The 25896-nt window shown below is 48.8% G+C and overlaps 1 protein-coding gene across 26 annotated transcripts in view; it reads left to right on the forward strand.

The window, feature by feature from the left end:
* The first annotated feature begins 22165 nt into the window (after nucleotides 1-22165).
* Nucleotides 22166-25896, forward strand: part of NRXN1 (neurexin 1) — an 806593-nt gene continuing 802862 nt past the window's right edge. For 20 of the 26 annotated variants that reach the window (XM_054169721.1, XM_054169744.1, XM_054169816.1 and 17 more), the window contains exon 1: nucleotides 22167-22435. The gene's annotated coding sequence lies outside the window, so the exon portion shown is untranslated. Of the gene's footprint in view, nucleotides 22436-25896 lie in introns of all 26 variants that reach the window. The other 6 variants (XM_054169692.1, XM_054169696.1, XM_054169804.1 and 3 more) reach the window with 1 other exon arrangement.

Consider the following 25896-nt stretch of genomic DNA (forward strand, 5'->3'; position numbering starts at 1 on the left):
GGCACCAGGACTGTTCAATGCATTCATCAATGACCTGGCTGAGGGCACAGAAGGCACTGTCAGCAAATTTGCTGATGACACTAAACTGGGAGCAGTGGCTGCCACAACTGAAGGCTGTGCTGCCATTCAGTGAGACCTGGACAGGCTGGAGATCTGGGGAGAAACTGGATGAAATCAAACAAGTTGGATTTCACAGAGTCTAACATCTGGGGAAGAACAACCCCATGGACTAGTACAGGCTGGGGGCTGACCTGTTGGAGAGCAGCTCTGGGGAAAGGGACCTGGGGTCCTGGTGGACAACAGGATGCCCATGAGCCAGCAGTGTGCCCTTGTGGCCAAGAAGCATAAGGGAATCCTGGGGTGGATTAGAAGGGCTGTGGTTAGCAGGTCAAGAGAAGTCCTCCTCCCTCTCTGTTCTGCCCTGGTGAGGCCACATCTGGAATACTGTGTCCAGTTCTGGGACCCACAGTTCAAGAAGGACCTCAGAGAACTGCTTGAGAGAGTCCAGCACAGACAGAGCCACAAAGATGCTGAAGTCAGTGGAACATCTTCCTGTGAGGACAGACTGAGGGAGGTGGGGCTTGGAGCTTGGAGTAGAGGAGCCTAATGTGCCCTCATTGCTGGTGATAAGGATGTGCAGGGCAGTGTCATGAGGATGCAACCAGGCTCTGCTCAGATGATCTGTCTGATGATAGGACAAGGGGCAATGGGTGCAAGCTGGAGTAGAGGAGGCTCCATGTGAACATAAGGAGAAAGTTTGTCCCTGTGAGGATGGCAGAGCCCTGGAGCAGGCTGCCCAGAGAGGTTGTGGAGTCTCCTTCTCTGGAGACATTCAAAACCCACCCGGCTGTGTTCCTGTGTGACCTGCCCTGGATGATCCTGCTCTGGCAGGGGGTTTGCACTTGACTGTTTCCAAAGGAACCCTTCCAGGTCCTAACGTTCTGTGATTCTGCCAGTTTTTGTTTATCTGTGATACTCCAAATTTCACTCAGAATTAAAGATTTATACAGTAAAGCCATGCACCAGCAGTAAAATAATTCTGCAGGTATCATTCCTGTCTCCATGACAAGGGTTTGCTCCAAATATGCATGCTCCTGGGGGTGTTCATTTGGGCAGAACATGCTTACCTATAGAGTATTTCCACATGTTTTTCCCCTCATGTCCTACTGCCTGCTGTTGTCTGGTTGGTTCACCAAGAAGAAGAAGAAGAGAAGCCAAGACACTTTTTTTCTTTCATTCTTAGGAAGTCCTTGGCAAAAATGAGCAATGCTGGGGTTTAATGTACAAATAATGAATGCTAATTGCCAGGGCCCTGAGGACACTGCCAGCCCTTCCCAGTCCCAGGGCTCCCTAAGACTAATAAAAATGAAGCATCATCTATTTAGTGGAGCTCTGCATTTACATCTGCTCTTTAAATTTGACTAAGAAAAAAATCCCACATTTGCAAGTTCTTCAAGGTTTCCTTGAAGGAGCTGTGAGCTTCTCAACTGCACTCCAGGAATCCATGAAGGGAAAACAAGAAATCACTTTGGATAAAATGACTAAATGCAGACTTTTTTTGGGGGTATGGGTTGGTTGCTTGCTGGTCTGCTGTGCTCATTTGTAAAGTCTCTGAGGGTGATAAGGTACTGAAAGTTGTGACAGTTTGAGGCTTGGTGCCTTTAAGAACCACAGAGGTGCAGACCTTCAGAGGAGCCAGACTGTCTAGGAGGTGGACCAAGAGGATGTATTTCATACCTATAAGTCCTGCATCCCTATAAAGTGGCTGCAAAATCAAATTTCTTCCTTTTTTCCCTCCCTTTCTCCTCCCAGGAAGGACACCCAGGCTCTTACCTCTCTTGGCAGGGGGAGTGAGGCTTGGTGTCAGCCTTGGCAATGCTGCCAACATCCAGGTTGAGGCTGAATGTTAGGAAGAAGTTCTTCCCAGAAAGAGAGATTTGCCATTGGAATGTGCTGCCCAGGGAGGTGGTGGAGTCACCATCCCTGGAGGTGTTCAAAAAGAGACTGGATGAGGCACTTGGTGCCATGGCTTAGTTGGTTGGATGGTGTTGGTTGATAGGTTGGACTCGATGATCTCCAAGGTCTTTTCCAACCTGGTTAATTCTGTATTCAATTAGGCCTGGAGCTACCTAATTGGGACCTGGAGCTGCCAAGCCAAATTTTGTGCTGCATCACAATGGTTTGGTATGGAAGGTAGAGAGGCTTGGTAGGGAGGGGGTATGAAGACCTGGGTTGGTTGGCCTGTTTTAAAGGGAGGGTTGTGTGAAGCTTTGGCTTAATGAGCTCCTGTGTTAAGCCCAGGCTGTGGCTTTTGGTGTATTTTATATGCTTTGCACTGTTGTATGTAGTTGTTAAGAGCATTTCCATTTCAACTTTCCAATCCTTTGTGTGAGTGATTTTCTTTTGGCCCTTTTGGAAGAGCTGCAAGAGCAAATCTGTCTCTCTGTAAACCACGACAAAAGCGTTAGCCCCCTCCAGTAACAAGTTTAACTTAGCAAAAAGAGGATAAACTAATGGAGTTCATTGAAGCCAGCAGAGATCACTCATATGCTGTATATGTTAATGTGAAAACAAAACAAGTCTTCAGATATTAAAGATATCTGTGTTTGATGAATGCCCAGGTGCAGCTGTAGTCTTAAAATAGGGTTTCTGGGTTTTTTCCCTCTCAGAAACTGTTTGAGGCTCCTTCTCTAATTATGTTTCATTTCTGTGCAGAGATAGGCAAAAAACCCTTCACCTTGACTGATCCATTTGGCAAGAAGACTTTAACTGACACTCAAATTGTCTTATAGGAATGATGAGAATGAAAATACATCATGCTGCAGAAACCTCCCCAGTTACTGTTGGTCCAAGTGCTCTGAATTTCCTCTGTTTGTGGTGTGTGAGAGTGAGAGGGAGCTGGAGAGAGTAGGCCACCAAGATGATCAGAGAGCTGGAGAACCTCTCCTGTGAAGACAGGCTGAGAGAATTGGGGTTGTTCAGCCTGGAGAAGAGAAGGCTCCAGAGAGACCTGAGAGCTGCAGTTCAATATCTGAAGGGCTGGGGAGGGACTGTTTAGAAGGGTCTGTGGGGACAGGATGAGGGGCAATGGTTTAAAACTGGAGCAGGGGAGATTTAGGCTGGACATCAGGAGGAAGTTCTGCACAATGAGGGTGGTGAAATACTGGAACAGGTTGCCCAGGGATGTGGTTGAGGCCCCATCCCTGGAGACTTTTAAGATCAGACTCAATGTGTCCCTGGGCAGCCTGCTCTAGATGGAGGTTTCCCTGCTGAGTGCAGGGGGCTTGGACAAGATGACCTTTGAGGCTCCCTTCCAACCCGGCACAATCTGTGAAGCTGTGAATCTGTGACAGGTCAGTTCTGGAGAGGTGGCCAAGCTGCTGCCATGACAAGGATACAGAAGATTTGCTCTCAGTCTCCTCTGGGTAAGTCTTTCTTGCTTCATTAGCTGTACAGAGAGCCTAGGTTGTCAGCTTAAGCAGGCAAATACAGTGTTTAAAATAAATCAGTGATAAAATTTCTGACAGTGCATTTTTTTTTTCCCCCCTTAAAAATAAACACCCAGCACTTTCCTTGGGTAAAATTAATCTTTATGCCTAGGCATAACACTCAGCCTATACAATGTGTATCTTTCACCTCCTCCCTGTTTCACAGCCTTAAATCAGGCTTAAATATTGCATAACACTTCCCTTTAACTCTCCGAGCAGTGAAGAATTTCATCTTACAGGAATGTCCTGATGAAAACATGCCCTGAAAAATATTGAGAGCATGAAAGGGAATAAGAAGGGAGACATTTCATATCTCACAGAAACTCTCTGGGTGCTCAGGATTTGTTTTCCTTTTGCACTGGAACAAAATTGAAAGCTTTTTAGTGTTTTCATAAACCACGTCTGTGTTAAAATGTCAACCCCGCAGTAAAAACGTCAGGTTTTAAAGCTCCTTCTCAGCTGGGTCACAGATCACAGAACCTTGGAATCATTTGGCTTGGGATAGGCCTTGAAGATCATCGAGCCCAACCAGCATCTGACTCTGCCAAGTCTGGTGCTAAACCATGTCCCTCAGCACCAGAGGTCCAGGGACTCTGCAACCAACCAGGCCATTCTCACCTAAAGGTTTGCTGGAACTCAAATTAGCTCAGTTCCAGTCTATTGTATTAGCATTTTTTCACTCATCTACACATATAAGTATTAGTGAAGCACAATGACCAATTACCTTCAAACAAATAGTGAAGAACTTCCATTTTCACTACTATCCTCTTGTCTCTACTCCATAGATCTATTGATTACCATCAGTTCCATGTCAAGGTCCTAACATTCACAGCTTCGCACATTGCGTTGGGTTGGAAGGGATGCTCAAAGGTCATCTTGTCCAAGCCCCCTGCACTCAGCAGGGACAGCTCCAACTAGAGCAGGTTGTTCAGACCCACATCAAGGCTGATTCTGAATGTCTCCAGGGATTTGGGGTTCTCAACCACATCCCTGGGCAACCTGTTCCAGTATTTCACCACTCCCATTGTGCAGAACTTCCTCCTGATGTCCAACCTAAATATCCCCTGCTCCAGTTTTAAACCATTGCCCCTTGTCCTATGACCACAGGCCCTTCTGAACAGTCCCTCCCCAGCCTTCCTGTAGGTCCCCTTCAGGTATTGAACTGCAGCTCTAAGGTCTCCCTGGAGCCTTCTCTTCTCCACACTGAACAGGCCAAATTTTTTCAGCCTGTCTTCAGAGGGGAAGTCCCTCAGCCAGTTTTCCCCCACCTCACTGTCCACTCATCTAACCTACACTCCTGAGCTCTTCTAGGAGGATGTTATGGGGGACAATGTCAAAAGCCTTGCCCTCCACTAGAAGTTATGTACTTCACTTAACTTCCTTTATGCCTTTCCTGGACTAGACCAGGAGGGAACAAAGAGAGGACAGAAGAAATTCACAGGTCTCTTGGGAGAGACCTCATTGAGACTCCCTGAGCACCATGCTGACATGTGTGCAGAGGCTTTTTATTGCCTAGGATCATCACTGCAGTCCCTGCTCTTAAGGACTCTTCTCTGAAAGGTAACACTGCTGATTTTCCCATGCTTCTAAAATAAAAAAGCAAACCCAAACCCCACAACACATTTTCTGTTCACTGGCTTCCTGGCAGCCACTGAAAGAGTTGGCAGGGCTTTCCCTGTGTGTGCACACAGGACCAAGACATAATCCTGTCTCTGACAATGTACTAATGAGTGATAAATTCTTTCAAATGCAAAGGAGGGAGCATGGATGTATTAATAATCTGTAAGCTCTGTTACTGCAAACAGTAGCTGCTTGTTCCTAATTATGCAAGTAAAGAAAAAAAAAAAAAGAAAGATGCTACATCAGAAAAAGTCTTCTCCTGAAATCCCTAAGTCAGTTGTTTGCTATGAGCAAAGCAGGATCAATACTGCAGGCAATATTTGCAGCTATGTGCCCTTGGGGCCAAGAAGGCAAATGGTCTCTTGGGGTGCATGAAGAAGAGTGTCTCCAGCAGGTCAAGGGAGGTTCTCCTCCCTCTATCCTTGGCCCTGCTGAGGCCACATCAGGAATATTGTGTCCAGTTTTGGGCTGCCCAGCTGGAGAAGAACAGGGAACTACTGGAGAGAGAGCTCCAAGGATGATTAGGGGACTGGAGCATCTCTCTGATGAGGAAAGGTTGAGTGACCTGGGGCTGCTTAGTCTGGAGAGCAGACTGAGAGGGGGTCTGATCAAGGTCTATAAATATCTGAGGGGTGGGTGTCAGGATGAAGGTGCCAGTCTCTTTGTGGTGGCATCCAGTGACAGGACAAGGAACAATGGATACAAACTGGAATGCAGGAAGTTCCACCTCAACGTGAGGAAAAACTTAGGGTGAGGGTGCTGGAGCCCCAGAACAGGCTGCCCAGAGAGGTTGTGGAGTCTGCTCTGGAGAATTTCAAGACCCACCTGGATGTGTTCCTGTGTGACCTGCCTGAAGTGACCCTGCTTTGGCAGGGGGCTTGGACTGGATGATTTCTGGAGGTCCCTTCCCATACCTAACATTCTGTGATTCTATGAATTCTACGACTCTCTGAGTTCTGCGATTCTGTGCTCCCAATGTATATTTTTAACACATCAGTCCTGAGTTCAGGTTTCTTGATGTCCACAAGCCCTTTTACTTGCTTTGCTGCAACACTCAAAGCAGTACTTTTGTTTGTTTGTTTGTTTGTGGGAAAAAAAAAACAATTCATGTGCCCAGCTTGAGGAAGAAAAATCCTACAGGCTTGGAAGAAAAACCAACCAAACCAACCAAAAAAGTAAAGCGAGTAATGAGCAAGCTCTGATGTTTGCAGACACCTGATTTGATGAAGGAAATAATGAATATCTCCTGTTCAAAGCCACATCTGCTGGAGGAGATGTTATAAATGTAAATAGGTGACACTTGTTTACTGAACAGGTCACTAAATGTCTGCGTGAGGGCCACAGCAGAGCTCCCCGGGAGAGAGAGAGCAGAGAAAACGAGGCTGTGCATCACTCAGCCGAGAATCTGCCGCTGATTAAGAGCTGTTGGATCCTTTGTGGAGGAAAGAGAAAACCTCCCCAGCAAGGCTCATTAGCTCAGCCATAGTGCTCTGCTAACAGCTGGCACGCAGCTGGCTAGCTCTTGCATGAGCAGAACAGATGTGTGTGTAGCTACAAAGTGGTGCAGCAGTGGCATGATGATACTGGAGAGGAAAAATAAAGTCCCACTGGAGGAGGCAGAAGTGCAGCTTGGGATGGGGAAGCTCATTCTCAGTTCCCCACTGGAAAGAATCAAAGCCCTTTTAAAACTGGAAGGCTTGGCTCTCACAACAGACAGGTCAAGGTGCCTCAAAGGAAGAGGGAATTGCATACTACAGCTAGGGGAGAGAATTGTGATCAGTGCTGCAGATCTAGCTGGAGGCCTGTAGCTAGTGATGTTCCCCAGGGGTCAGTCCTGAGTCCAGTCTGGTTCAACATAGAATCATAGAATTGTTAGGGTTGGAAGGAACCTCAAGGATCATCCAGTTCCGACCCCCCTGCCATGGGCAGGGACACCTCACACTACAGCAGGTTGCTCACAGCCACATCCAGCCTGGCCTTAAACACCTCCAGGGATGAGGCTTCCCCCATCTCCCTGGGCAACCTGTGCCAGTGTCTCACCACCCTCATGGGGAAGAACTTCTTCCTAACATTCAATCTGAATCTACCCATTTCTAGTTTTGTTCCATTACCTCTAGTCCTATCATTACCTGACACCCTAGAAAGTCCCTCCCCAGCTTTCTTGTAGCCCCCCTTCAGATACATCTACATCAATGACTTGGATGAAGGTACAGAGTGGTTGCTCAGCAAGTTTGCTGATGATACCAAACTGGGAGCACTGGCTGACACCCTGTCAGGCTGTGCTGCCATTGAGCCAGACCTGGCCAGGCTGGAGAGTTGGGCACAGGGAGTCTCATGAAGTTCAACAAGGGCAAGTGCAGAGTCCTGCATCCAGGGAGGCAAAACACCAGGCACCAACACAGACTAAGGGTTGTCCTGCTGGAAAGCACCTCTGGGGAAAAGGACTTGGGGGGGTTGGTGCACACATTTACCAGCAGTGAACAATGTGCCCTCATGGCCAAGAAGGCAAACACTCTCCTGGCATGCATGAATAGGACTATGGCCAGCGCTTTGGGGAAGGTTCTCTTTCCCCTCTACTCTGCCCTGGTGAAACCACAGCTGGAGTATTGTGTCCAGTTCCAGGCTCCCCAGTTCAAAGAGACAGGGATCTGCTGGAGAGTCCAGTGGAGGACCACAAGGATTCTGAGGGGACTGGAGCATCTCTCTTATGAGAAGAGGGTGAGAGAGCTGGGGCTGTTTAGCCTGCAGAAGAAAAGACTGAGAGGGGATCTTGTCAGTGTTGATCAATACCTAAAAGGTGGAGGTCAAGAGCATGGTGCTGGGCTCTTTTCAGTGGTGTCCAGTGATAGGAGAGGATGCAATGGGCACAAACTGGGACACAGGGGATTTCACTTGAACTTAAGGAAAAAATTCTTTCCTTTGAGGGGGCTGCAGCCCTGAGGCAGGCTGCACAGAGAGGTTGTGGAGCCTCCTCTGGACACTTCCCAAACCCCCCTGGACATGTTCTTGTGCAACCTGCTCTAGGCAAAGCTTCTTTAGAAGAGGGTTGGACTTGATGATCTCTGCAGGTCCCTTCCAAGGCCTGCCACTCTGGCATCTTTCTGGAATTCTGCTTAGCCTTTGGCTTCAGCAGCAACCTGTCCAAATGCATTTTGGAGGTGAATTATATACCGTGTGAAAGCTAAGTACCCACACAGATCTGAATCAGCTGCTTTTCAGCTGCACAGAGTATCTTGCTCATTATAGATGACAAGAAGCAATGACTGCCAACCTATTCTGTGGGCTTGAAGCTTGTTGGCAGGGGTGGTTTGTTGTTGATGTATTTTTGGTTTTTCAAATGTTAACTTGAAGGGCTGGAGCACCTCTGCTATGAGTGTAGGCTGAGGGAGCTGGGGTTGCTCAGCCCGGAGAAGGGAAGCCTTGCAATACCTGAAGGGATGCTCCAGGAAGGCTGTAGAGGGACTTTTCACAAGGGTGTTTAGAGACAGGACAAGGCGGGAATGGTTTGAAGCTCAGGCAGAGCAGGGTTAGACTGGAGCTGAGGAAGAAGTTCGTCAGCAGGAGAGTGGTGAGACTCTGGAACAGGCTGCCCAGGGAGGTAGTTGAGGCCCCATCTCTGGAGATATTCAAGGTGAGGCTTGACAGGACTCTGGGCAAACTGATCTAATTGAGGATGCACCTGCTCACTTCAGGGGGCTTGGAGTAGATGACCTTTGGAAGTGCCTTCCAACCCAGACCATTCTGTGATTCTATGACTCTGATTCTATGACTCTATGATTCCATGATTCTATGATGCTGTGATTCCGATTCCATGATTCTATGACTATGATTCTATGATTCTGTGATGCTAAGATTCTGCGATTCTGTGATGCTATGATTCTGTGATTCTATGAGTCTGTGGTCTGAAGAGGTACTGTGTGAATTCTGCCTCCCAAAGAGCAAATATCTGCTCCCAAATCTATACAGAAAACAGAATTAACCAGGTAGGAAAAGACTTTTGAGATCATCAAGTCCAACCTCTCACTCCACACCATCTAATCAACTAAACTATGGCACCAAGTGCCTCATCCAGTCTCTCTTTTAAACACCTTTAGGTGGTCAAGAGGGGACTGGACGTGGCACTTGGTGCCATGGTGTAGTCACGAGGTCTGTGGTGGCAGGTTGGACTTGATGATCTTTGAGGTCTCTTCCAACCTTGGTGATACTGTGTGATACCTCCAGTGATGGTGACTCCACCACCTCCATGGGCAGCACATTCCAATGGCCAATCTCTCTTTCTGGGAAGAATTTCTTCCTAACATCCAGCCTCAAGAGCTGCAAAGCCAGGCAGCCCAGGGCTGGGTGTGGTATGTCTTGTGATGCCCCACAGAATTAGAATGCCACAGGCTTTATTCCCTGAACAGCATAAATCACTCTATAAAGGAATGAATCATTACACTGCCTTTTCAATACTTTACATAAAATTTATGCTTGTGCTTTGACACTCATGTTTTATGGACAACTGCAAGATGTCTACGGGTAGCAGCTACAGAGATTGCAACAGCACAGAATTAAGCCACTGCTACCCCTGGAGTGCTAATGAGGGTGAAATGTGCTGAATGCTCATACTTTGGTTGAAACACTCACATTAAGCTTGCTACAGGTGCACAATGCTAATTTGCTTTTGGGGCAAACTCCGCTCATTTTGCATAATTTGAGCATCCTGAGACCTGCAAGCATCAGGAAAATCGGTGTGTTTCTCTGCCTACAACATTAAGTCTTGGAATACCTAAGAAGTTCCCAGAACCAGGAAGGAACCTACTCCGCTCTGCTGAGACTCCACCTGGAGTACTGCATCCAGTTCTGGAGCCCCTATTACAGGAAGGATCTGGAGGTGCTGGAAGGTGTCCAGAGAAGGGCAACAAAGATGATCAGAGGGCTGGAGCTGCTCTGCTATAAGGACAGACTGAGGGAGTTGGGGTACATTCAGTCTGGAAAGGAGAAGGCTCTGAGGAGATCTTATTGTGGCCTTCCAGTATCTGAGGGGGTCTACAAGAAAGCTGGGAAGGGACTTTTTAGGGTGTCAGGGAGTGATGGGACTGGAGGGGATGGAAACAAAATAGAAATGGGTAGATTCAGATTGGATGTTAGGAAGAAGTTCTTCCCCCTGAGGGTGGTGAGAGACTGGCACAGGTTGCCCAGGGAGGTGGTGGAAGCCTCATCCCCGGAGGTTTCGGAGGCCAGGCTAGAGGTGGCTCTGGGCAACCTGATGTAGTGTGAGGTGTCCCTGGCCATAGCTGGGGTGTTGGAACTAGATGCTCCTCGAGGTCCCTTCCAACTCTAACAATTCTACGATTCCATGATGCCCTACTGGAGTCCTGCCTTAGCTAAATTATAGGATCAAAGCCCTGAGGTACAGCAGCCCATGTCTTTTGTCTAAAACTAACATAACAATGGTGATTTCACTGTCTGCACGGCTGGAATGTTTGTGGTGGTTGTTTTTGTTTTTTTTTCCCCTTCTGACCCAGCAATAGCTGAAAATTGTCAATTACTACAGCTCCATCCATTTGGAAGATGTTGCTGTAAGCTTCTCTGGTAAATATAGAAGTCGAGCTGAACGATATCATGCAGTCAGGTTATGCAGTAATTGCTGCCTCCCAATTTGCTTTAGCAATATCTGAACGTGATCCAGCCTATACATCTTTAAAATAAAAGTGCCAGGTCTTTATTACCTCATCTTTTTATCATTTGTCAGCCTTAAATGCTTCCCTCTGTGTTGAAATAACTGGAAATAAACTTCAGCACCAGCAGATGCAGGCACCTTTCCAACACTCACTACAGCCAAAGAAGATGTGCAAGGAGTGGACTGTTGAAATAACGTGGAGAAAATATGAACACACATCACTGAGACAGCCACAACACATCCCTGACATGGGAGGAATATTAGTAGAGAACAGCTACCAAGAAGTACTCTCAGCTCAGTCTGGAGCTTTTAAACTTGCTTCAGATTCACAATTCACAGATTTCATTGGGTTGGGAGGGAGCCTCAAAGGTCATCTTGTCCAACCCCCCTGCACTCAGCAGGGACACCTCCAACTAGAGCAGGCTGCCCAGGGACACATCGAGGCTGAGCTTGAATGTCTCCAGGGATGGGGCCTCAACCACATCCCTGGGCAACCTGTTCCAGTATTTCACCACTCCTACTGTGCAGAACTTCCTCCTGATGTCCAACTTAGATCCCCCCTGCTCCAGTTTCAAACAACTGCCCCTTGTCCTATCACCACAGAACCTTCTGAACAGTCCCTCCCCAGCCTTCCTGTAGGTTCTCTTCAGATATTGAAATGCAGTTCTAAGAAGCCTTTTCTTCTCCAGGCTGAACACCCCCAGTTCCTTCAGCCTGTCTTCACAGCAGAGGTGCTCCAGCCCTCTGATCATCTTTGTGGGCCTCCTCTAGACATGCTTCATCAGCTCCATGTCTCTCTTGTGTTGGGGGCCTCAGAGCTGGACACAGCAGTGCAGGTGAGGTCTCACCAGAGCACACCAGAGGGGAAGGATTCCCTCTCTCCACCTCTGGCCACAGTGCTTTAGATGCAGCCCAGGCTGCCATTGGCCTTCTGCGCTGCAAGTGCCCATTGCTGGCTAGTTGCCATGTCCAGCTTCTAATCCACCAGCACCCTCAAGTCCTTTCCTGCAGTGAGTTGTTCAGTTGGGACCCCCAGAAGGACAAAATTTTATCTTAGAATCATAGGATAAATTAGATCTTAGCAATGCACCCAGCCAAACAAGAGATTACATGGAGAGAACTTGAGTCTGTTGTTAAAAATAAGCAGCATGCTGACCTTTTCTCCTGCCACTACGTAAGTCTCTGTGAGATCCCTGCTGTCCCTAATGCTTTGGTAGCTCTGGTATTTGTGCACAAGTGTACAGCTAAATCAAAAGCAGTAGTCAGTGAAGGCTGTAGTCACAAAACAACTGGAAGGGATCACAAGAAGAAAGAGGAAGAGTGAAAAACATCTACTGAACACATCAGAAGGCAGCAAGCAGTTGAAACAGCAACAGGCGAAACAGAATGCAGATGAGAGCTGACATGCAGCAAACACAGAATCATAGAATCACAGAATGGTCTGGGTTGGAAGGAACCTTCTAAGGTCATCCAGTCTAAGCCCCCCTGCAGTCAGCAGGGGCATCCTCATTTAGATCAGGTTGCCCAGAGCCCTGTCCAGCCTCACCTTGAATATCTCTAGGGATGGGGCCACAACCACCTCTCTGGGCAACCAGTTCCAGTGTTCCACTACCCTCACGGTGCAGAACTTGTTCCTAACATCCAATCTAATTCTACTCTTTTCTAGTTTGAAGCCATTGCCCCTCGTCCTGTCCCTGCAGGCCTTTGCAAACAGTCTCTCTCCATCCTTCTTGTAGCCCCCTTCAGGTACTGGAAGGCTGCTGTTAGGTCTACCCCAGAGCCTTCTCTTCTCCAGGCTGAACATCCCCAGCTCTCTCAACCTGTCCTCATAGCAGAGCTGCTCCAACCCCCTGATCATTTTCATGGCCCTCCTCTGGACCCAGTCCATCAGGTCCATGCCCTTCCTGTGTTGAGAGCTCCTGACCTGGACACAGAAGTGCAGGTGAGGTATAAGCAGAGCAGAGCAGGGCGTCAGAATCACTTCTATGTTCTGTCCATACTGCTTTTGATGCAGCCCAGGTTGCCACTGGCCTTCTGGGCTTCAAGATCACACTGTCTGCTCATGTCCAGCTTTTTGTCCATCACCACCACAAGTACTTTTCTGCAGGGCTGCTTTCTATCACCTCATCCCCAGTCTGTATTGGCAGGATTAAAAAGACAAATGCAAGTTGCATCCTGACATCAGAGGAAGCACATTTCTTAGAAAGAGACACAACCCTTCCAGATCCTACAGAGTTGTTTGAATATTCATACTGCATAGAAGGAGCAGTTTCCTGGGCTGGGAGAACCTTGGTTGTGGCAGGGGTTTGCAGGTGCCACTAGATAGGACTACACAGAATACAGAATTAACCAGGTTGGAAAAGACCTTGGAGATCATCAAGTCCAACCTATCACCCAGCACCATCCAATCAACTAAACCATGGCACTAAGTGTCCCACCAAGGCTCTTTTTAAACACCTCCAGTGATGGTGACTCCACCACCTCCCTGGGCAGCACATTCCAATGGCCAATCTCTCTCTCTGAAGAATTTCTTCCTAACATCCAGCCTAAACCTCCCCTGGTGCAGCTTGAGAGCTAGAGAAAGAGTGTGTAGAGGGTGCTAGAGAATTTGTTGATGGCAAATACATTAACATGCTCAGCACTGATTGCCTGGAAGGTCAGACCAGAAACATCACTAACACTGGATAAAAAAAGCAGTATGTAGCACTGCCACCTTTGAATCTTCAGCTGAGGAGGTTTGCTGCTGAACAGAAGTGAAATAATATCATTATAAAATCTTTTATGACTTCCTTTGTTTTTTTCTTTTGTTGTGATAGGATGAGAGGGAAAAGATTGGAGCTTGAGGAGAACAGATTTAGACTGGAGATTAGGAAGAAATCCCTAACAGTGAGAGTGGTGAGACACTGGAACAGGCTGCCCAGGGACGTTGTGGATGTCCCCTCCCTCGAGGTGTTGAAGGCCAGGTTGGATGAGGCCTTGAGCAACCTGGGCTAGGGGAAGGTGTCTGTGCCCATGGCAGGGGAGCTGGAACTGGATGTTCTTGAAGGTCCCTTCCAGCCCCAACCATTCTAAGCTTTTAAACATATATCAATTAATACTGCAATTGCTGGGAAGGCCAGCTCTGACTTCCCCTAATGAAAAGTGTTTTGACCCAGGCAACCAACCCAACCAGAGAGACGCCCTGAAGTGTAAAACTCCTCCCCACGTGGCACACTGCTCTCTTCCCCCAGTGAATCTCTTCAGCAGGTGCTGCATCACTTATGGTTTGAACACTGAGGTGGTTCTCAAACTACCTATCCACAGCTTCACACCACACAGATTCCAGCGCTTTGATGACTTGGTAATTCTCACCAACACGAACAATTACAGCAATTTTTGCATCAGAGTATTTCTTCTGATTACTTAGGAAATTACACCCTTCTGGAAAGTAATATATTTTTAGGTTTCTTGGCACACTTTTAGTGCAGCTAAGTATCTGTAGAATACTTGAATTACAGCAAGTATACTCATTTTTCAGGAGTGTGGAGTGACACATTAGAAAACAAATTATTATAATCAGAGATTTTTCTTGAAGCTGTCAAAGGGCTTGATGCAAAGTGGGACAAGTTCTTCCTAGTACCCTCAGCCCACATTAGTGGTTAGTGGGAGCTGAGGGCACTCAGCACCTTTGAGGGAAGTTCCCTGGTAGGACCCAACCCTGCAGCTGTGCAAGATGCAATTTCTTTGATTGCTTCTCCTGATTTGCATACTACAGCTATGATTTGGGCACACTGGTAAATTGCCCTCAAATATCCTGTTGTTCTGCCAGCCTTACAGACTGGCTCTGCATTGTTTTTCAATCTGCAAGGTCTTTGGGAAGGAGCTTGGGTTTTACTCGCTGCCAGAGACTACCCAAAAGCTCTCCCAACTCACAGAGCTCCTGAGACACTGATACATAGAATCATAGAATGGCTTAGGTTGCAAGTGACCTCAAAAATAATCTGCTCCAACCTCCCCTGCCATGGGTAGGGACACCTCTCAACTAGCCTTGGTTGCCCAAGGCCTTGTCCAACCTGGCCTGGATGCTTACATCTCCATGGAGGGGGCATCTCTAGACAACCTGTTCCAGAGTCTCACCACCCTCATACTGAAGAACTTCTTCCTCAGCTCCAGTCTAACCCTGCTCTGCCTCAGCTTCAAACCATTCCCCCTTGTCCTGTTTCTAGACACTCTCAGGAAAAGTTCCTCTGCAGCCTTCCTGGAGGATTCCTTCAGGTATTGGAATGTAGCTCTAAGGTCCCCCTGGAGTTTTCTTTTCTCCAAACTCAAGACTCCCAGCTCCCTCAGCCTGGCCTCATAGCAGAGGTGCTCCAGCCCTTGGATCAGCTTTTTGGCCTCCTCTGGACTTGCTCCACCAGCTCTGTGTCCTTTTTATGCTAGCAAAGAGGGTGAGGAAGGTGATGGAAGCTGCTGCTGAATGGATTTCAAGGCAATTTACACAAATGGCACAAAAAAATTCCATATGAATTCTGTCAATTACACACAAGTAGGAATCCAATGAGGTTTTAAAAGGAATTGTGGGAAATGACAGCAGCAACATTAACAGAAGGCTATTGAATGGGAAGAGTTTGGAAAGAAAATATCAAGCAAAATACTTCAGGGTTTAAAATAAACCTTCTTGAGGACTGCAGCAAAATACTAACCCTACAGCTGCTTACAATGGGACTTTTATACAGTTCTTTCAGCATGAGGTTCCACAGAGTTTATGTGATTCTATGATGATTCTGTGATGATTCTACAATTTCACCACTCTCACTGTGCATAATTTCCTGCTGATGAACAACCTAAATCTCCCCTGCTCCACTTTCAAACCAATACCCCTCCTTCTATCACTGCAGGCCCTTCTGAACACGAATTTAAGCAGTTGTCTTCAAGGAAAAAACAGCCTTGAACTGATTTGTGGTCAGCTGGCATTTTGAACTTACCAAGAGTCCACAGATGCCTTCTGCTCCTCAGATATGCTTACACATTCCCTGAGCATGTTCACTTTCTTGGGACAAAACTACTTGTGGAGGCCAAAAGCCACCTATAACTGCATGAGTCTGCAGTCTTCTCTTCATGACTACAATATTATATCAAAACCAGAGCTGATACCTTCTGAAATAGCAGGAGACTTGGAAATATCATTAAATGCTAGTACCGGCTATAATGCAAATAAATATTTGAAATCCTCACAGGTATACTCCTGTATTATTTATCCATTCAGGATTGGGTTTAAGCAAGCTTTTAACACCTTAATCCTCCAATGTTAGACATAAGCTAGCTCCAAAAATGCACTGTCTAGAGAAACCATCACATCCAATTCACATCTAGTTAGTTGCCTCTCAGTTGCTTTCTCAATTGAAGCAGATGCCTCCAGTACTCTGTTTGAGTATTTGCTGCAGTTTCTCTTATTGAATCATTCAGTTCTGGCTCTCTCTTTTTACTTCAAGATCCTCAAGTACTTCAAAATTCTCTGCAACTTTTTTGAATTGAGCAAGTGAGGACCTAAGTAAGGCACAGGTTGTCTTCCAATACAGGTATCTTTGAAACTCCTCTTCAGGTTTACCCATACTTTCATAGTCATTGAAACATGAAATGGACCTTAAAGATCGTCTACTCCAACCCCCCTGCCGTGGACAGGGACACCTCTCAACTAGACTTGGCTGCCCAAGGCTTCATCCTACCTGGTTCTGAGCACCCGCAGGCAAGAGGCATCCACAGCCTCCCTGGGAAACCTATTCCAGAGTCTTATCAACCTCATACTGAAGAACTTCTTCCTCAGATCCAGTCTATCCCTGCTCTCTCTCAGCTTCAAACCATTCCCCCTTGTCCTGTCTCTAGATGCCCTCAGGAGAAGTCCTTCTGCAGCCTTCCTGCAGGATCCCTTCAGCTATTGGAAGGCAGCTCTCAGGTCTCCCCAGAATCTTCTCTTCTTCAGGCTGAACACCCTCAGTTCTCTCAGCCTATCCTCATAGCAGAGGTGCTCCAGCCCTTGGATCAGCTTTGTGGCCTCCTCTGGACTCCCTGCAATAGCTCTGTGTTCTTGTTATGCTGGGGACACCAGAACTGCAGGCAGGATTGGAGATGAGGTTTCAGCAGATCAGAGTGAAGGGGCAGAATCCCCTCTCTTGCCCTGCTGCCCATAGGATACTCTTTGCTGGCTTCTTTGCCTTAACAAAGAACCTGAATTTAACAGAAGAAAGTCAGGTTTCTGTAAGGACCTCTGCTTCTTGCAATATATTACATACCTTAGTCAAGCTGAAAGACCTAGAAAGAGAGATGGTTTGGAAATCACATTTCTTCTGTTTTTGCCTTAATTTTATTTTTTTTTTATTGCTGCATCAGAACAAATCAACTGTGACACCATATGCTGCAACAATTGCTGAGAGTGACAAAAGTAATATGTTCTCCTAAAACTCAACCAAAACCCGGCATTAAATGAAGGAAATTCTCTTCTTGCTGCATCTCCCTCTGTCTTCATGGCTCACTTAATGTTTTATTCCTATTTCATTTCTTTACAGGCTTTTATCAGCCCTCCTCTCACTGTGGCAGGATTCTTTTTACAAATTTAGAGAAACATAAAATAATTTCAGTTGAAAAAAAAAAAAGCCCTTCAAGATCTTTGAGTCCAAGCATTCTCTAACTCTACCAAGCCTGGCAAAAAACCAGGTCCCTCAGCACCACATCTTTGCCTCTTTGAAACATCTTGAGGGATGGGGATTCAACCACCTCCCTGTGGAGCCTGTTGCAGTCTTTGAGAACCCTTTCAGTGAAGAAGTTTCTTCTAATCTCCAACCTAAACCTCCCCTGGTGCAACTTCCTCTCATCCTATCCCTTGTTATTAGGGAGAAGAGACCAACATCCACTTCACTCCAACCTCCTTTCAGGGAGTTGTAAAGAGCAATGAGGTCTCCCCTCAACCTCCTCTTCTCCAAACTAAACAATTCCAGCTCCCTTAGCCACTCTTCACCAGACCTGTTCCCCAGACCCTTCACCAGCTTTGCTGCCTTTCTCCAGATACTTCAATGTCCTTGGAGAGAGGACCCCAGAACTGAACCCAGTGCTCAAGGTGTGGCCTCACCAGTGCCAAGTACAGGGGCACAATCACCTCCCTGCTTCTGCAGGTCACGCTGCTCCTGATACAGGCCTGGATATCATTCACCTTCTTGGCCACCTGAGCACACACTGTTGATCAACACCTCCAGATCTGGCTACTACTGGAATAGCTGAGCTGGCCTTCAGCTTGAAGGTGAAAGAATCCTCCATGCCAGCACATCTGAGAGGATGAAGCCAGGATCTGCTGCTGCGTGATGCCCAATGACAGGACAAAGGACAACTGGTGGAAGCTGAGGCATAGGAAGTTCCACAGGAACATGAGGAAAACTTTTTCCCTGTGAGGGTGACAGAGCCCTGGAACAGGTTGCCCATGGGGGTTGTGGAGTCTCCCTCTCTGGAGATATTCAAAACCTGCCTGGATGTGTTCCTGTGTGATCTGCCCTAGGTGATCCTGCTCTGGCAGTGTGGCTGGGCTGGATGATCTCTAGAGGTCCTTTCCATCCCCTGACATTCTGTGATTCTGTGAGATCCAGGATGCTTTGGGCCTTTGGCTTTCACACTCCCCATGTAAGCACATGAGAAGCTTTAACATATGTTTGTCATGAGCATAGTAACAGTAAGGCCACAGAAAATCCTCCTTTTTACGCACACTGACTAAATGCTACTTCTCTCAGGTTACCTTTTTGCTCCTTTAAAGAAGTGTATCACTTACCATATCGCAGCCTGCAATTTATCTGCTGCTCAGAGCAGCAGAGAGATTTGCTCCTCGCTCTGTTTGCACGGGTCAAGTTACTAGAACTATCGAGAGAAAATCCTCACTCCATTTGAAAATAGCTGGCTATGGATATCATCTGCCTGAACAAAAGGGATGTCTGATTGTGCTGGGAGTACTGAAGATATCAGTCCATCTCCAGCAAGCTTTATTCTCATTACTTAACATGTTGCTTGGTTACCTCATCAAACTTGTCATCCAGGAGGAAGTCTGTTTTGATAAAAACCCACAATCAACCCATTAGACTAATTCCTCTGGGACTGCAGTGGGGGAATCATAGAATCACAGAATGGCTCAGGTTGGAAAGGACCTCAGGGATCCTCTACTCCAACCTCCCTGCCACGGGAAGGGACACCTCTCAACTAGAACAGGCTCCTTAAGGCCTCATCCAATCCAGCCTTGAACACCCCCACACAGGAGGAATCCACACCCTCCCTGGGCAACCTATTCCAGAGTCTCACCATCCTCATACCGAAGAACTACTTCCTCAGCTCCAGCCTAACCCTGATCTCCCTCAGCTTCAAACCATTCCCCCTTGTCCTGTCTCTGGACACCCTCAGGTAAAGTCCCTCTGTAGCCTTCCTGTAGAATTCCTTCAAGTCTTGGAAGGCAGCTCTGAGGTCTCTTCTCTTCTCTTCTCTTCTCTTCTCTTCTCTTCTCTTCTCTTCTCTTCTCTTCTCTTCTCTTCTCTTCTCTTCTCTTCTCTTCTCTTCTCTTCTCTTCTCTTCTCTTCTCTTCTCTTCTCTTCTCTTCTCTTCTCTTCTCTTCTCTTCTCTTCTCTTCTCTCTTCTCTTCTCTTCTCTTCTCTTCTCTTCTCTTCTCCCTCATCCTATCCTCATAGCAGAGGATTGATTAATTATTTTTTTTACACTTATTTTTGCAGTTTCAGTTCAAAACTGAGTTGCTACATTGCTACCTTGGACAACAAAAAGGTTGGTTGCACAGATTTGAAGCTGAGGGATAGCAGATTTAGATTGCAGATTAGGAAGAAATTCTTTCCAGTGAGGGTGGTGCGACCCTGGAACAGGCTGCCCAGAGAGGTTGTGGATGATCCCTTCCTGGAAGTGTTCAAGGCCAGGTTGGATGAGGCCTTGAGCAACCTGGGCTAGGGGAAGGTGTCCCTGCCCAAGGCAGGGCGAGTTGGAATCAGATGACCTTTATGGTCCCTTCTGTTCCAAACCATTCTATGAATCTATGAATCATTCTCAAAAAAATCTGGGATGCCCAATGATGGAGGGCTTGCATGAGGCTTAGCATGAAAAACATCACTCTGTTCTCAGAAGCTGCCAGGACCTAAGGCTACAAGCAAATCGCTTACAATCAGTTCATCACCTTTCCACAGGCCACTGAGTACAAAGTTAGAAGGCCAACTGCCAGTCACAAGTGAGCATGTCTAGCATAGTCAGATCCTTGCTACACAGCTTAATCAAGTGGTCTTGAAAAGCCTTCTATTGCTCTAATAGTTTGTGACCATTTAGAGACAACACACAGAGAGGGTTAGCACCACACCAGAAAGTGGCCAAGCTTTCCCAAAGTGTCCCCTGGAGAGAGTCCAATGGAGAGCCACTAAGGTGCTGAGAGGGCTGGAACATCAGCCCTATGAGGAGAGGCTGAGAGAGCTGGGGCTGTCTAGCCTGGAGAAGAGGGGACAAAGTGGGAATCTCATTCATGCTGGTCAAGATCTAAACGGCAAGCATCAGGAAGATGGAGCTAGACACTTCTCAGTGGTGGCCAGTGGCAGGATGAGGGGCAATGGACACAAAGTGGAACACAGGAGGTTCTGTCTAAACATAAGGAAAAAAAAAATCTTCACTCTGAGGGTGACAGAGCCCTTGACCAGGGCTGGTCAGAGAGGGTTTGGACTCTCCTTCTCTGCAGGCATTCCAAACCATCCTGGATATGCATCTGTGTGATTTACTCTGTGTGATCCTCCTCCAGCAGGAGGGTTTGACTAGCTGACCTTCAGAGGTCCCTCCCAAGCCCTACCGTCCCGTGATTCTTTGGTTGTAGATCCAGTCCTTGTGCCTGGTCTGGTCACAAGCATATACCTCCATTTCTTCACAGGCTGTGCAGAACCCAGGACATGTTGCTTCTGGGGGGAAAATATATGGCATCAGCAACAATTACAACAGAAACAAACCAAAAAACAACAATTCAAACCCCCTCACATTAAAAAGCACACACACACACAAAACCCAAAACAAAACCAAAACAAGCAAAAATGTGTAAAGAAAGATGAATTTTTGATGGGGAGCTCATAGAAGTGGCTAACAGTCCTTGTGGTGCTCCACCATCTCACTGATGAGGCCACACCTTGAGTCCCGGGTTCAGTTTTGGGGCTCCCACTACAAGAAAGACATCGAGGTGCTGGAACATGTCCAGAGAAGGGCAACGAAGCTGGGGAAGGGTCTGGAGAACAGGGCTGGTGAGGAGCAGCTGAGGGAACTGGGAGTGCTTTGTCTGGAGAAGAGGTGGCTCATTGCTCTCTACAGCTCCCTGAAAGGAGGTTGCAGTGAGCTGGGTATTGGTCTCTTGTCCCTACCAATCAGTGACAGAATGAGAGAAAATGTCCTGAAATTATGCCAGGGGAAGTTTAGGTTGGATATTAAAAGAAATTTCTTCCCTGAAAAGGAGAAGTCTGGTCAGGGAGGTGTTTGAATTCCCATCCGTGAAGGTCCCAGATGTGGTGCCGAGGAACACTGAACACAAGTCCCATGAGGAGCAGCTGAGGGAACTGGGGTTGTTTAGTCCAGAGAAGAAGATGCTGAGGGGACATGACATCACCACTGTACAACTGCCTGGAAGGAAGTTGGAGGTGGAGGTTGGTCTCTTCACCCAGATAACAAATGGAAGTGGCTTCAAGTTGCACCACAGGAGGTTTAGATTGAATATTGAGTAAAAATCTCTACACTGAAAGGGTCATTGGGCATTGGAACAGGCTGCTCAGGGAGGTGGTGGAGCCACCATCCGTGGAGGCATCTAAAAGATGTGTGGATGAGGTTATGTACAGGGAGATGTTACGTTATGGTAGGACTTATGATGACTATGATGATGGACTATGATGATCTTAAGATCTTTCCCAAGCAGGTGTCTATGATTCTATGATTTAGCTTAGTTTAGGACTTGGTAGAGTTGGGCAGCCGTTGGCCTCGATGATCTCAGAGCCTTTTCCAACCCAAACACTCTACGCCTCTACCTCATGCTCCACAGATGGCACTTCCCTGCCAGCTCCCGCTCCATCAGACGGCAGCACGGCACACACCCTTCACCCTCCGGCCTTGCGGAGCCACCACACCCAGCTTCGCTCCTCACTGCCTTGCCCCGGGCCCAGCACTGCCCTCGGTGGCTCCCTTCTTAGCGCAGCCCCCAACACACCTGGCCGCGGTAACAGTGCCCGGGGCCTAGCCTGCCGTGCCGTGCCGTGCCGGGCCGCGTGTGGGGGGAGCTGCGGCGAGCTCGGCACCGCCCCCGGCGGGCAGACGGGGCGCGGCGGCGTCACACGGCGGCGCCGCCTCCCTCCCCCTCTGTCCCCCCACCTTCCTCAGCTCCCGGCGGCCGCCCCCGCCCGCTGCTGCTGCTGCTGCCGCCGCCGCCGCGCACCCGCAGCAGCGGCCGCTCCGTCGGCGAGCGGCAGTGGCAGCCCCGGCCCGCCCGCCCGGCGCACCCCGCGCAGGTGTCAGGCGCGTCCGCAGCGCGGGCAGAGGCGGTGACGCGCAGGGAGGACCAGCAGCGCTTGGCCGCGGCGGCGGCGGCGGCCGCGGTGGAGGAGGAAGACGAAGAAGAGAAGGAGGAGGCGGCGGCGGCGACGAGAGGCTGGTGGGTTTGCGTGTGGCGTTGTGTTAAAGGTAGCTGGCGAGGAAGGAGATGGTGGAGCGGAGGGAGAAGTTGAAAGGTTGGATGCGGTGATTTATGGTCCCTTGCAAAGGCGGGAGGAGGAGGGGAGGGGATGGTGGTGGTGGTGGTGGTGTGGGGGGGTGGTGTCTGTGAGACTTAAGGAATAAAATCAATCCGCTGCCTGCGCTCCCTGGCGTGAGCTGCCTCGGGGGAGCGGGGAGCCGGGGTGGCGGTGGCAATGGATGTGGCAATATTGCTGTTATTTAGCGGCGGCGGTCTGGGAGAGGCGACGGGGTTTGTGAGTGGAGAATTTGGGACATTTTCCATTGTGAGCCGAGAGGAAAGGGGGCACGCGGCTCTCCTCGATATGTGCCCGAAAGTGCTCAGCTCCCTGCCGATGCTGGGCGGTTGCGAAGGGGTAGAAAATTATCCCCCAGGCGTATTAAATACAGCTGCAGCCCGAGAGGGCAGCAAAATCGATCATTCTAGCCGCTTAGCAAAAAATTTGATTCTAGAAATTACGTAGAAAGGAAAAGATTAATGATGCTGTTAAGTCTGCTTCTGAATTGAAGGGCTTCTCCGGCTGCAGCAAGGTTGTTTGGGTTTTTGGGTTGTTGATTTTTTTTTGTTGTTGTTATTATTATTTTAAATTCTTTCCCCGAGCCTTTTATTTCATCCGGTCATTTGTGAACTCCTCGGTCTTGCCCGCAGCCGGAGACAATGCTGTGTGTTTTATACACTGAGCATTCTGCCGAGGCTGGTGCATGCCAACCGAGCCGGCATTTATTAAGGATTTATTGACCTATGGGTGTCTCTCTCTCTCTCTTTTTCTAATTTGAAAAGGCTCAATCGGGGCACCTGTGACTAAATCATATATATTTTAATTTTTTCTGTAATAAAAAAAGAAAATAAAAGAATAATGGTTATAGAGGGGTGGGGGAAGCATATTAATGCCCTGGTGAGGCGCCGAGTGCAGCAGCTCTATTTCTGTTGGTTTGTGTATGCTTCTCGCTACATACGTGTGTACACAGTATTCATTGCTGGGAGGGATCTCAGGTACTTGAGAGCCCAGCTGAGAGGTATCTACGTTAATAAATCGTTCTCTTTCGCGCATGGAAGTCTCTCTCCGCTTTGAAAATGACTAGACAAGACTGTGCTGTTTACTGACAGCGCCTGAAATATACCAGCAGTCATCCATAAGGGATTGTTTGGTATATTTTTTTTTCCATGGGTCTTTCTCCTTTCTTTCTCCAGTCTTTCCTTCTCTCTCTTTCCTACCTTCCTTCCCCTCCCTCTCTTCTTCCTCTCTCTCTCTCTCTCTCTCTTTCTGCTTCTCTTGCCGCTGTGTGTGTGTGAGTAGAGGGAAGGGCAGGTGCCGCAGACAGAGGCGGGCAGGGATGCTCTCGAGGTGGGATCCCCGCTCTCCGCGGACACCTGTAGGGATCGCTCTGGCACACGCTCCACTCACACTCGCGTCCTTGCCCGGCTTCCACCTCCCTTCTGGGCACACATCCGCGGTGCCCCTGCTCCCCGCGCACTTCCCGTGGAGCCCCTTTCCCCTTCACGGCCCCTCCTCGCCGCACCTTCCGCATTTCCTCACCACCCTTTGCTTCCCACGAGTGACCAGCCCAGCCCCAGCTACCGTGACACGCACACCCCGCGCCCCTTCCCCGCACATCCTTTCCCCACATACCAACGTGCAGCCCCCTTCTCCCTTCACCTACGCAGCCTGGACCGCCCTCCCTCCACACACACTCCGCTCCCTCCGAGTCATTTCTCACAACGCCTCCCGGCCACACACGCTGTGTCTCATACCCTTACCCAGCAACCTCCTCACCGCACCTTACCCGCCCCACGCACCCCAAAATCCGCTCCCTTCCCGCCGCAGCGAGGCCTTCGCGGCTGCCCGCAGCTTCCCTCATCGCCCCCGCTGCACCCACTCGGGCTCCCACCCGTGTCCAACGCCACGGGCAGGGTGGGGGCCGCTGGGAAACCCCTGGGCGCAGGGGGCCGCCAGCGGAGGGCCCGGGCCCGGCCGCTGCTGCTGCCGCCGCCCCGTCGGGCCGCGCAGGGCGGAGCTGTTCTGGGTGCTGAAGCCAGGGCGGCCGCTCGGCCGCGGTGCCGCAAGCCCGCCGCGCCCTGCCCGCGCCCTGCCTGGGATGAGCGGTGGGGCTGCCGGGCTCCGGAGGAGCAGGGAATGGGCCGGGGGCTCCCTCCCGCCACGGAGCCTCCCGGGAACCACATTTTGCAGCGGAGATGCCGGAAATCCCTCATCTGGGAGCAGCACTGCGAGGGGTAGCTCCTGCTGGGGTGGGGGTGGGCAACCTCTGGGCGATTTGCTGCCTGCTGCGCGGCTGGCTTCTGGCCGCCAAGTTTGGGGGTTCTCCTTGCCTGCTTTTTGCTGCTCTTGCCTGCCTCGCATGTGACAAATAATAAAAATAAAGGTGTTGACGTTTAGGGGAATGAAATTAAATATAAAGAGGGAGTGGGAGGTGACTTAGCACCTCTCGAACGTGTCAGGTGCAGGCAGCTGAGGTGTGTGCCGGCATTAAAGCAGGTTTTTCACTCTGGCAGGCTCGTTTCTGCCCCCTCTCCCCACTCAGACACGCACACTAGCCCAGCAAAGCACTTGGCAGCAGCTCTGGACATGGTATTCTGCCTGTCTAAGTGCTGCTGGCTGAAAAATGGGAGGGAGGTGAAGGGGAAGCAGTGAGGGAGGGAGGTGCTGAAGATCTTCTCCTCCATCAGGAGAGATCTGCTAATACCCACCTTCCAGAAATGAGATAAGGGCTTAGGGGGAGAAAACGGGAGAGGGGAGCCTCTCAGCTGAAATGCCTCGAATGCAAAGACCTCTTCAGAGGAAGAGACCAAACTGTGGCATAGATATTATTTTTAAAATGAGGAGTTGTCCTTTTAAATAAGGGACAGCTGAGTAAACAGACATCAAATACTGCAGCCTGTTTCAGGGGACTAACACCTGGGATTAGCTGATCTGCATTGTGAATAATGTCAACATCAGAGCTGCCTTGAATTGGATTTTCCCCGGCCATAACGGAGAGTCTCAGCACTAAAAGAAACCAGGTGGCAGGGAATAAAATGTGGTTTGAAACATTCACAAAACAGCCTTCTAAGAAACCATTGCAATTCTTCCTCACCCCATGAAAATAAACCAGTAGGTGTGCCACATACAGTGGAACCTGCCAGCTCCTGCTGGGAGCTCAGGTCACTTTATATGGCTTTGAGCTGTGTTGGAAAGAACTAGAACTGGGCTTGGTAGCATCGTCGGCACGAATAGGACCTTACCGCTTCGCAGGTGCTTGCTATAGCCACGAGTAAATGGCAGCATAGAACAAACGGCAGCTTAAAGACCACCTTCTCTTCTTGACGTAGTCCCTGGAAGAATAAAAAATATGCTGCTAAAATAGCTGAAAGTTTTTGGAAAA

This window comes from Dryobates pubescens, chromosome 2 (assembly GCF_014839835.1).
Source record: "Dryobates pubescens isolate bDryPub1 chromosome 2, bDryPub1.pri, whole genome shotgun sequence".
NCBI classification, from domain to species: domain Eukaryota; kingdom Metazoa; phylum Chordata; class Aves; order Piciformes; family Picidae; genus Dryobates; species Dryobates pubescens.